The sequence below is a fragment of the Somniosus microcephalus genome, chromosome 20, assembly GCF_052327205.1.
Source record: "Somniosus microcephalus isolate GS21.2 chromosome 20, FLI_Smic_1.0, whole genome shotgun sequence".
In the NCBI taxonomy this organism is placed as follows: domain Eukaryota; kingdom Metazoa; phylum Chordata; class Chondrichthyes; order Squaliformes; family Somniosidae; genus Somniosus; species Somniosus microcephalus.
Genome location: NC_141006.1, coordinates 18,490,438 through 18,501,131, shown reverse-complemented (window position 1 = coordinate 18,501,131; position 10,694 = coordinate 18,490,438).

Sequence of the window (10,694 nt, the reverse complement as noted above, 5' to 3'; positions counted from 1 at the left end):
GCACAAGTAAGGAGTGTGATTGAATACTCTCCACTTGCCTGGCTGAGTGCAGCTCCAACAACACTCAAGAAGCTCGGCACTATCTCGGACAAAGCAGCCCACTTGATCGGCACCCCATCCAACACCTTAAACATTCATTCCCTCCACCACTGGAATACCGTGGCTGCAGTGTGCACCATCTACAAGATGCACTGCAGCAACTCACGAAGGCTTCTTCGGCAGCATCTCCCAAATCCGCGTCCTCTTCCACTTCAAAGGACAAGGGCAGCAGACGCATGAGAACACTGTGGTAAACCACTGTTTGTATTCCACTGTGTACATGCCTGGACATGCCTCGGCTGACTCCTCCCACAAGTCCTAGTATAAAGGTGACTGCTCCCTAGCCCTTTGTATTTCTGGACCGGTCGACCACTCGAGGCAGACCTTCATTCTTTTGTTAATAAAAGCCTTTAGTTACTCTCTTAACTCTCAGTCTTTTATGAGTAATTGATAGCGCATCAATTTTATTAACAAAATTTTTATAATGGAGAAGATCCTCACACCAGCATGCCTGGACTTAGATCATCGGGAGGCGGACTCATCCACCAAGTTTACTCACTGGCTTAAGTGTTTTGAAAAATTCCTGACCGCCTCCGCAGCAATCAAATCGGACGAGGACAAACTGGATGTCCTGACCTCCAAAGTGAACCACCGAGTGTACTCAGTCATCCAAGACGCGACCTCGTACGCGGACGCTATCAAGCTCCTCAAGGACCAGTACACGCGCCCAGTGAACGAAGTGTACGCCAGGCACCTTCTGGGGAGTCGTAAACAACAACCTGGGGAATCGACCGTGGAATACCTTCAGGCACTGTCTGTGCTTGGCCGGGCCTGTGGTTGTAAGGATGTAAAGGCCGCCGTGTACACAGAGGAACTTATCCGGGACGCTTTTGTAGCGGGCCACAGATCCAATTACACCCGACAGCGACTGTTGGAGCAGAGTGACCTCGACCTCAACAAGGCCTCTGAACTCGCACTATCATTGGATGCAGCCTACCGGGGCATGGATGCCTACTCCTCTGCACCGTGGACGCCGCGGGGAATGACAGCCTGGGACACGGTAGGACCGCCTCATAGCGCCGTGCCACCCCAGCCACACCCCAGCAATGGCCCAACTACCGCAGCAGTGTCCCAAGGCCAGACAGCAGTGCCCCAAGGCCAGAAATGCTACTTCTGTGGCCAGGCAAAACACCCCAGAGCGCGCTGCCCGGCGAAAAACGCGATCTGCTCGGGCTGCGGGAAGAAGGGACACTACGCTAGCGTCTGCAGGGCCAAAGCCACCCCGAACCCCAGCAGCGCCGCGTGTGGGCCATGCGGGCCGCCATCTTGGGCCTCCCCGGCCATGTGTGAACCACCGGTACAGCAGCCATTTTGGACGCCTCCAGCCACATGGGGATCATGGACGCCGCCATCTTGGACGACAGCCGGAACGCAGCAGGCCCCCAACACCGCCTCATCTGATACCCGCAGCGACACACCGACCCCTACGCTGGCATCCGTTACACTGGACCAAGCGAGACCGCACCAGCTGGCCAGTTCCACAATGGACATTAAGGTAAATGGTCACGATACAATCTGCCTTTTTGACTCTGGGAGCACGGAGAGCTTCATCCACCCCGACACGGTGCGGCGTTGCTCTCTCCCAGTCCTGCCTGCGCACCAGCGGATTTCTATGGCCTCCGAGTCCCAGTCGGCGGAGATCGGCGGCTACTGCGTGGTGACACTCGTAGTAGACGGGACTGTGTACGATCATTTTAAACTTCTGGTCCTGCCCGACCTCTGCGCTGCTGTCCTGCTGGGGTTAGATTTTCAGTGCCACCTTAAAAGTGTTACGATGGCGTATGGTGGACCCCTACCCCCACTCACAGTCCGCAGCCAGCAGCTTCCAAATTGCCCGCCGCGCACCAGGTGCAACCTCTCCACACTCAGAGTCACCCCCCCACCACTGTTTGCTAACCTCACCCCCGACTGTAAGCCCATCGCCACAAAGAGCAGCCGATACAGTGCCGGGGACAGGGTTTTCATTAAAACCGAAGTGGAGCGGCTCCTGAAGGAAGGGATTATTGAGGGCAGCACCAGCCCCTGGCGAGCCCAGGTTGTGGTCGTTAAGACCGGCGAGAAGCAGCGCCTGGTCATCGACTACAGCCAGACAATAAATCGCTACACCCTGCTGGACGCCTACCCACTCCCCCGCATAGCTGATATGGTCAACCAGATCGCGCAGTACCGCGTCTTCTCGACCATTGACCTGAAATCAGCGTACCACCAGCTCCCTATCCGCCCTGAGGACCGCCAGTATACTGCCTTTGAGGCAAACGGCCGCCTCTATCACTTCCTTAGGGTTCCCTTTGGTGTCACCAACGGGGTCTCCGTCTTCCAAAGGGAGATGGACCGGATGGTAGATCAAAATGCGTTGCAGGCCACTTTCCCATATCTGGACAATGTGACCATCTGCGGCCGTGACTTGCAGGACCATGACGCAAACCTCGAAAAATTCCTCCGCACCGCCCAACTCCTGAACCTGACATATAACAAGGAGAAGTGCATAGTCCGCACAAACCGCCTCGCCATCCTTGGCTGTGTTGTGGAACACGGAGTCATCGGCCCCGACCCCGACCGGATGCGTCCCCTTATGGAACTCCCACTGCCCCACTGCCTCAAGGCCCTGAAGAGGTGCCTAGGGTTTTTCTCCTATTACGCCCAGTGGGTCCCCTACTATGCGGACAAGGCCCGTCCGCTGATCAAGTCCACCTCTTTTCCCTTGACGGCAGAGGCCCGCTTAGCCTTCCACCGTATCAAGGAGGACATTGCCAAAGCCACCATGCACGCAGTGGACGAATCCATCCCCTTCCAGGTGGAAAGCGACGCGTCCGACTTTGCCCTGGCCGCTACCCTCAATCAGGCGGGGAGACCCGTGGCCTTCTTTTCACGAACCCTCCAAGGCCCGGAGACCAGACACTCCGCTGTTGAGAAGGAGGCCCAGGCGATTGTGGAGGCTGTGCGTCATTGGAGGCACTACCTGGCCGGAAAACGATTTACCCTGCTCACTGACCAGCGTTCAGTTGCTTTCATGTTTAACAACAAGCAGAGGGGCAAAATCAAAAATGACAAGATCTTGAGGTGGAGAATCGAACTTTCCACCTACAATTACGAGATCTTGTACCGGCCCGGGAAGCTCAATGAACCCCCGGATGCGCTATCGTGTGGCACCTGCGCCAGCGCGCAGATCGATAGACTGCGGGCCCTCCACAAAGACCTCTGCCACCCGGGGGTCACCAGGTTCTTCCACTTCATCAAGGCCCGCAACCTGCCTTACTCTATTGAGGAGGTCAGGACCATGACCAGGAACTGCCAAGTCTGCGCTGAGTGCAAACCGCACTTTTATAGACCAGACAGGGCCCACCTGATAAAAGCCACTCGCCCCTTCGAGCGCCTGAGCGTTGATTTTAAAGGGCCTCTCCCCTCCTCCGACCGCAATGTGTACTTCCTCAATATTATTGATGAGTACTCCCGTTTCCCGTTCGCCATCCCCTGCCCGGACATGACCAGTGCCACGGTCATTAAATGTCTGAACGACCTCTTCACCCTGTTCGGTTTCCCCAGCTATATCCATAGCGACCGGGGCTCATCGTTTATGAGCGACGAACTCCGTCAGTACCTGATAACTAGGGGTATTGCCACAAGCAGGACCACCAGTTACAACCCCCGGGGGAACGGACAGGTGGAAAGAGAAAATGCGACAGTTTGGAAGGCCGCCCTGCTAGCCTTAAAGTCTAGGGGCCTTCCAACCTCCCGCTGGCAGGATGTGCTCCCCGATGCGCTCCACTCTATTCGGTCACTGCTCTGTACTGCCACTAACGCCACCCCTCATGAGAAAATGTTTGTCTTCCCAAGGAAGTCCACATCGGGGACATCGCTACCGCCATGGCTGACGTCCCCAGGGCCGGTCCTACTGAGAAGACACGTGAGGACCCATAAAAAACGGACCCCCTGGTCGAGAGGGTCGACCTCCTCCACGCCAACCCCCAGTATGCTTACATTGCATACCCGGACGGGCGGGAGGACACAGTCTCCATAAGAGACCTTGCACCCTCGGGGGCCGCAGTAACCCACTACTCACTACCACCCCCCCCACGATCCGATATCCAGCCCCAGCAGACGGCAGGCCTGGGCCCCGCGACCCGCTCGACATCTACGAGGACGACACGCCTGTGCCACAGCCTACGCAGGACTCGACGCCGGAAGCTCCACTACCCCTGCCGTCGCCACGCCGATCACAGCGGCAGACAAGACCTCCGGAGAGACTCCAATACACTAACTTTTAATGCACTTCACCCCGCCAGACTCAATTTTAAACAAGGGGTGAATGTGGTAAACCACTGTTTGTATTCCACTGTGTACATGCCTGGACATGCCTCGGCTGACTCCTCCCACAAGTCCTAGTATAAAGGTGACTGCTCCCCAGCCCTTTGTATTTCTGGACCGGTCGACCACTCGAGGCAGACCTTCATTCTTTTGTTAATAAAAGCCTTTAGTTACTCTCTTAACTCTCAATCTTTTATGAGTAATTGATAGCGCATCAAACACCATCATCTCCAAGTTCCCCTCCAAGTCACACATCATCCTGACTTGGAAACATATCGTCATTCCTTCATTGTCGCTGGGTCAAAATCCTGGAACTCCCTCCCGAACAGCACTGTGGGAGTACCTTCACCACACGGTCTGCAGTGGTTCAAGAAGGTGGCTCACCACCATCTTCTCAAGGGCAATAAATGCTGGCCTTGCCAGCGGCGCCCACATCCCATGAATGAGTAAAGAACAGCACCTGTGTACCCTGCATATCACAAGGTCAGAAGATCATTACGAAAACAGGAAGCCGTTCAGGCCATCTTTATCCATCCAACCAGTGCCTCATTGTGTCATCTAGTTGGTTCATAAATGATTTGAGAGTTTTTGCCTCCACTGCTCTATCTGGGAGTCCTTTTGATGTGTTGAGCACTGTTTGTGTGAAGAATTCCCTGCCATTTGTCCTAAATTTGAACCTCTTACTGTGTTCTTACTGCCACAATTGAAGTTAAAGTAACATTCTGGGTTAACCTTTTCCATACCATTGACTATCTTACATACCTCCATAAGATTACTCCTCTGACACCTCCTTCCCAGGTTAGAAAACAAAAGTCCCTCCATTCTTTCCTCATAACTCAGACTTGTAGCATTGGGGGGTCAGCGGATCAGCCTTATGGCTCTTCTCTACTCTTCCTCCAGCAGTTGAATATCTCTCTTGTTTCTTGGCGATCGGAACTGGGCACAGTATTTTTAAGGTGCCATCTAACCAGAGTACAGTTTGATCATGACTTTCTGATTTGTATTCTGTTGATTTGGCCGTGTTGAAAACCTTTTTCTTACTACTGTTCGGACTTCGAGAATTACGAATAAGCGTAACAATGACAGACAAGTATGTGATCAATAAAATTGGTCTTTATTCACACTACAGTTCAAAATTCAAGTACACGTTGCAATCAAGATACGCCCAATTTACCCGTACATAAAAGTACTTCCCATCAATTTACACGCCAGCTCTGGGCGATTTATATTCCAAGTCAACTGTACATAAAAGTACCCTTTTAACAATATCTATGCTCTATGTCCAACTTTCATATTACTCCTTTATCTCTGGGTGATCGGTCCAGGGAGAGTTGTAAGTCGAAACATAGACTGGCCAGCTTTCTCTGTTCTTCTGTTCTTCCTCCTATGTTCCTTCTGTGTTCTGAATTTCCCGCCTATGGGTCACCCTTTATAGGGCCTTTCTGCTGGCCCCACTCGTATAGCACTGTCTGCCTACCTCTGTAGGTCAGTTTCACTCCAAACATCCCCTGATTGGAGTTCCTTCTGCATGACACATTCATGTTCCTGTGAGGTGCGTGGGGGCGGGACTTCCTTGATAACCCAGTGTCTCCTTCCTGTCCATGTAGCCTTACAAACAAAGGACCATGCTGACCACCAGGCAAAGAATCCCCTGCTGACTTCTGCCATTTTGTGTCTTCACAAACAAAGAACACATGCTGATTTCCACCATTTTGAATCCGCCTGTAACCATTTCACAATTCATTCGAACTTCGATCTCCTCACAGTAGCAGCGGTTTTATTACAATTTTTAGAATCTTAAAGTCTAATTCAACAAGCCATTGGCTTTGTTCAATGCTGCGCTGTATTGTAGCAAAATACTGCAGATGCTGGAAATCCGAAATAACAACAGAAAATGCTGGAAAAACTCAGCAAGCCAGGCAACATCCGTGGAGAGAAATTAGAGTTGACGTTTTGGGTCGAAACCCTTTTTCAAAACTGGAAAGCTGGAAAGGAAATAAAATAGATCGAAGGCAGGGCTGCGATAGAGCAAAAGAAGTAACAGAGACATTAAGAGGTATTCAAAACCAGACGAGATGGTAATAGGAGAAGTGGAGACAAAAGACGGCTAGGATTAGGTGTGAAGTGTACTGGCAGGATGAGACACAGCTGCCATGAGGGAGAGAGGAAAAAAAGGAAAGACGGGGGGGAAGGGAAGACCCAAAACAAAGGGGTAGAAACAAATATAAGGAAAATTGTAATGTGGGCCGAGGTTATGATCTGAAATTGTTGAACTCGATATTGAGTCCGGAAGGCTGCAAAGTGCCTAATCGGAAGATGAGGTGCTGTTCCTCAAGTTTACGTTGAGCTTCCATGGAACAATGCAAGAGGCCAAGGACGGTGAGGTCCGAGTGGGAATGGAGCGGTGAATTAAAATGACAGGCGACCGGAAGCTCGGGGTCACCCTTACGGACTGAACGGAGGTGTTCTGCAAAGCAGATTGGGTGACCACAACAGTGGTCTCAGCACCGAGCCCTGGGGCACCCCACTCAGGAGTCTAAATCAGCAGGCAATACCAAAATAGGAAGTATTGTAAATAATTCTGAGGACCAAAGGAAGGAGCAGGGGTATATTGAGAAGATCGTGGAATGAACAAAAATGGAAGTTGGAATTTAATGTCAGTAAATGTGAGCTGGTACATTTTGGTAAAATAAAATATAAAAATTCTGCACGGATCAGGAGTTGGCAGTGTCCAGAGGCACCTCCCCTGCCAGATTGCAGGGAACTGGTTTTCCCAAAGCATGTGCAGCATCACAGAACTTTCCACTCAACATCAGCTACAAGTTGGTCAATAACCACGGGGAGCGAAGGACAGCTTGAGCTCCTACCCAGGTCTCGCTGTTCTTCTAACTCTCACGCACCGTATCTAAGTCGCTGGGAATTTTTGAAGATAATCATGCAAGAATCTTGGTTCTCCAAATGCTTCCTTTGTCCTAAAAAAATGAATAGATTAGGGTATTAACAGAAATGTTTCAATTCAACGGAAATATTCACCTATTGAGAATTGATTTGAGCAGGATAGACTGCACTGGGCTGTTTTAATGATCTGTTATACATCCAGCTTGTGGAATTTCAGGTTAATCAACCACAAATGATTTCTTGATAAACTGACGGCAGTAAATTTGCAATAATTATTCCTTCAGTGTTAACATCCTCATGCATCAGTGACAGAGCACCGATGCATCAATGGGATATCAGGGCCTCTCCCTGGTAAAAATATTCTGTGGAGCTTTGTCAATGGTTTGCGATTAGATGTTGGATTCATATAAAAGGAAAGAAAGAACTTGTATTGACATAGCACCTTGCACAACCTCAGGACGTCCCAAAGCGCTTTACAGCCAATGAAGTATTTTTGAAGTGCAGTCATTGTTGTAATGTATGTTGTGTGTGTACCTTTAAGGGAATAACTGGTCTTAGACTGCAGTACCGGCAGTGACCACCCCTGTATAAAAGGCCCTAGCAGGCTTCTGTAGTTTCAGTTTCAAGCTGCCTCTTGTTCAGTAAAGTACCTGTTAAACTGTTCTCCTGAAGTCCGTGTATTATTGAGGCGCGGACTTTACAGTGGCAACGAGTAAGTTCGAACTCACCTGCAGTGTGGCATCATCTCACGGGGATCTCGCCTGAAAGAAAGGTCCTGGAAGGTCGTAGTCTGAGCAACGGGTGTCGACCGAGGGCAACCGGTAGCAGGTAGTGCGCTGACCCTTCCGGACTGCGGCGGGCTCAAGCTCGATCGAGCGGCTCTACAAATCGGGCCGCGCAACGTCGCCGGGAAAAGAAAACAAGAGAGAGAGGGTGGAGCACACAGGGCGCGGTTGGTGCTCGAGAACAGGACAGCGGAGAGAAACTAAACGGGGGGGAAGGAAAGCGAGACGCGCTGAAGCTGCGGGTCGCCGCCATTACCCCGTAGAACGCTAGGAGCAGCGTGGCAGTAAGGGGAAGAAGCAAAAGCGCGGGAGGCGCCATTTTATCCCGTTGGGGAAGAAGCAAAAGCGCGGGAGGCGCCATTTTATTCCATTGGGGAAGAAGCAAAAGCGCGGGAGGCGCCATTTTAAATCGCCCAAGATGCTGAAAAGTGGCAGTATCACTGCTTTCGACAACGAGGTAGAAGACTGGACCATGAATGTGGAAAGAATTGAAGTGTACTGCAAGGCAAATGAGGTGGCTGATGGAAAGAGGGCGTCGGTATTATTAAATCTGATGGGTGCGAGTACGTACGGCCTATTGCAGAATGTAATTACCCCAGCTAAACCAATGGAGAAAAGTTTTGAGGAGATTGTTCATATCTTACAGGAACATCTAAGCCCTACACCACTGCTGATAGCAGAAAGATTCAAGTTCCATAAAAGAAACCAGCACAAAGATGAGAGCAATGCTGGCTATCTTACAGAACTACGCAAGTTATCGAAGCACTGCCAGTTCGGAGCAGGACTGGCAGACACCTTACGGGATAAGTTTGTCTGCGGGATCCAGAGTGAAGGAACCCAGAAACGACTATTTCAAAAAAGGACCTGACGCTAGAACAGGCTTTCAGCGTGGCAGCATCCTACGAAGCAGCAGCACGGGGAGCTGCGGAAATACAACAGAAACCACAAGAATACAGCGCTAACAAAATGGCGTATGGAGCCAAAAAGTGCTATCGCTGCGGCAGAACAACCCATGAGCAGAAGGACTGCTGGTTTAAAGACAAAATATGCAGGCAATGCAGGAAAATGGGACATATAGCAAGAGTCTGCTGGTCGGGAAAGAAGACCAACATGACAAGAACTACTAAGGATCAGTACAGGAAAGTAAAGAAACTGACAGATAGTAGTTCAGAAGATCAGGAGAGTGATAAGGACTCCGGGAGCAGGCGACTAAGTTGTTTAAAGTTATACAACGTGATCGCAAAAGAAGATCACCGAACCATTTGGGTCACCCTCATGATAGCAGGGTCCCCAGTGAAGATGGAATTGGACACAGGATCAGCCCTAACTGTCATGAATCGACGAGACTATGAGCGGCTATTTTCACACATACCCTTAAAGGACACGTCCATTGTATTGAAGACATACACGGGGCAAAAGGTCTACCCCAGAGGAAAAATAAGGGTGCCAGTTGAATATAACGGAAAGGAAACACAGAAACTATACATGTATATACTACGAGATGGAGGACCACCATTATTGGGACGTGAATGGATCCGAAGACTACAATTGGATTGGCATTTTATTCTGGCACTAACTGTGACTGACAAAAGAGATGATGACGTCGCACCTGGACGTCTGTCACAAATTCTATCTGACGCGGAAGAGGTGTTCCAACAAGGACTTGGGACTCTAAAAGGAGTAAAGGCAACCATAAAGATTGAGGATCACGCAACCCCAAAATTTTTCAAGGCCAGACCGGTGCCATACGCGATACGCCCAGCTGTGGAAGCTGAACTGGAGAGTCTGGAGCGTTCGGGGGTGCTGTCTAAGGTGGACTGGAGCGAGTGGGCCACACCCATCATTCCTGTAATGAAGAAAGCATTGAGCAGCATGCCTGGGGAGCCAAGGAAGGTTCGCATCTGTGCGGACATCAAGGTGACTGTGAACCCAGTCCTGCACACAGTACAGTAGCTGCTTCCGCAGATAAAAGATATTTTCACCTCGCTATCTGGAGGGAAACGTTTTACAAAGATTGACCTGGCTCAAGCGTATCTACAAATGGAGGTGGAAGAAGCATCCAGGAAATACCTCACGATAAACACTCACAAAGGGCTTTACCAGTACAATTGACTGGTATTTGGGGTAGCATCGGCCCCGGCTATGTGGCAGAGGGCAATGGAACAAGTCCTGCAAGGGATCCCGGGGACCCAGTGTTATTTGGACGACATCCTGGTTGCGGGCGAAAATGACAATGAACACCTTGCCAACCTGGAACAGGTGCTCATGAGATTGCAGGAATATGGGCTACGAGCCAACCGTCCCAAATGCGAGTTCTTCAGGAGACAAATCTCGTATTGTGGCCACATGATTAATGAGGAAGGGTTGCATAAGTCGCCGGACAAGATTGAGGCTGTAGTCAAGGCTCCAGCACCAGAAAATGTGTCGCAACTGAGGTCGTTCCTCGGGTTGGTGAACTACTACCATAAGTTCTTGCCGAATTTATCTACAATTCTGCACCCACTGAACGCCCTCCTTCAAACTGGTGTAACATGGAAATGGAGTGATGAGTGTAAGCGTGCCTTTCAGGAATGTAAATGCCAAATCACTTCAAAAGAAGTATTGGCC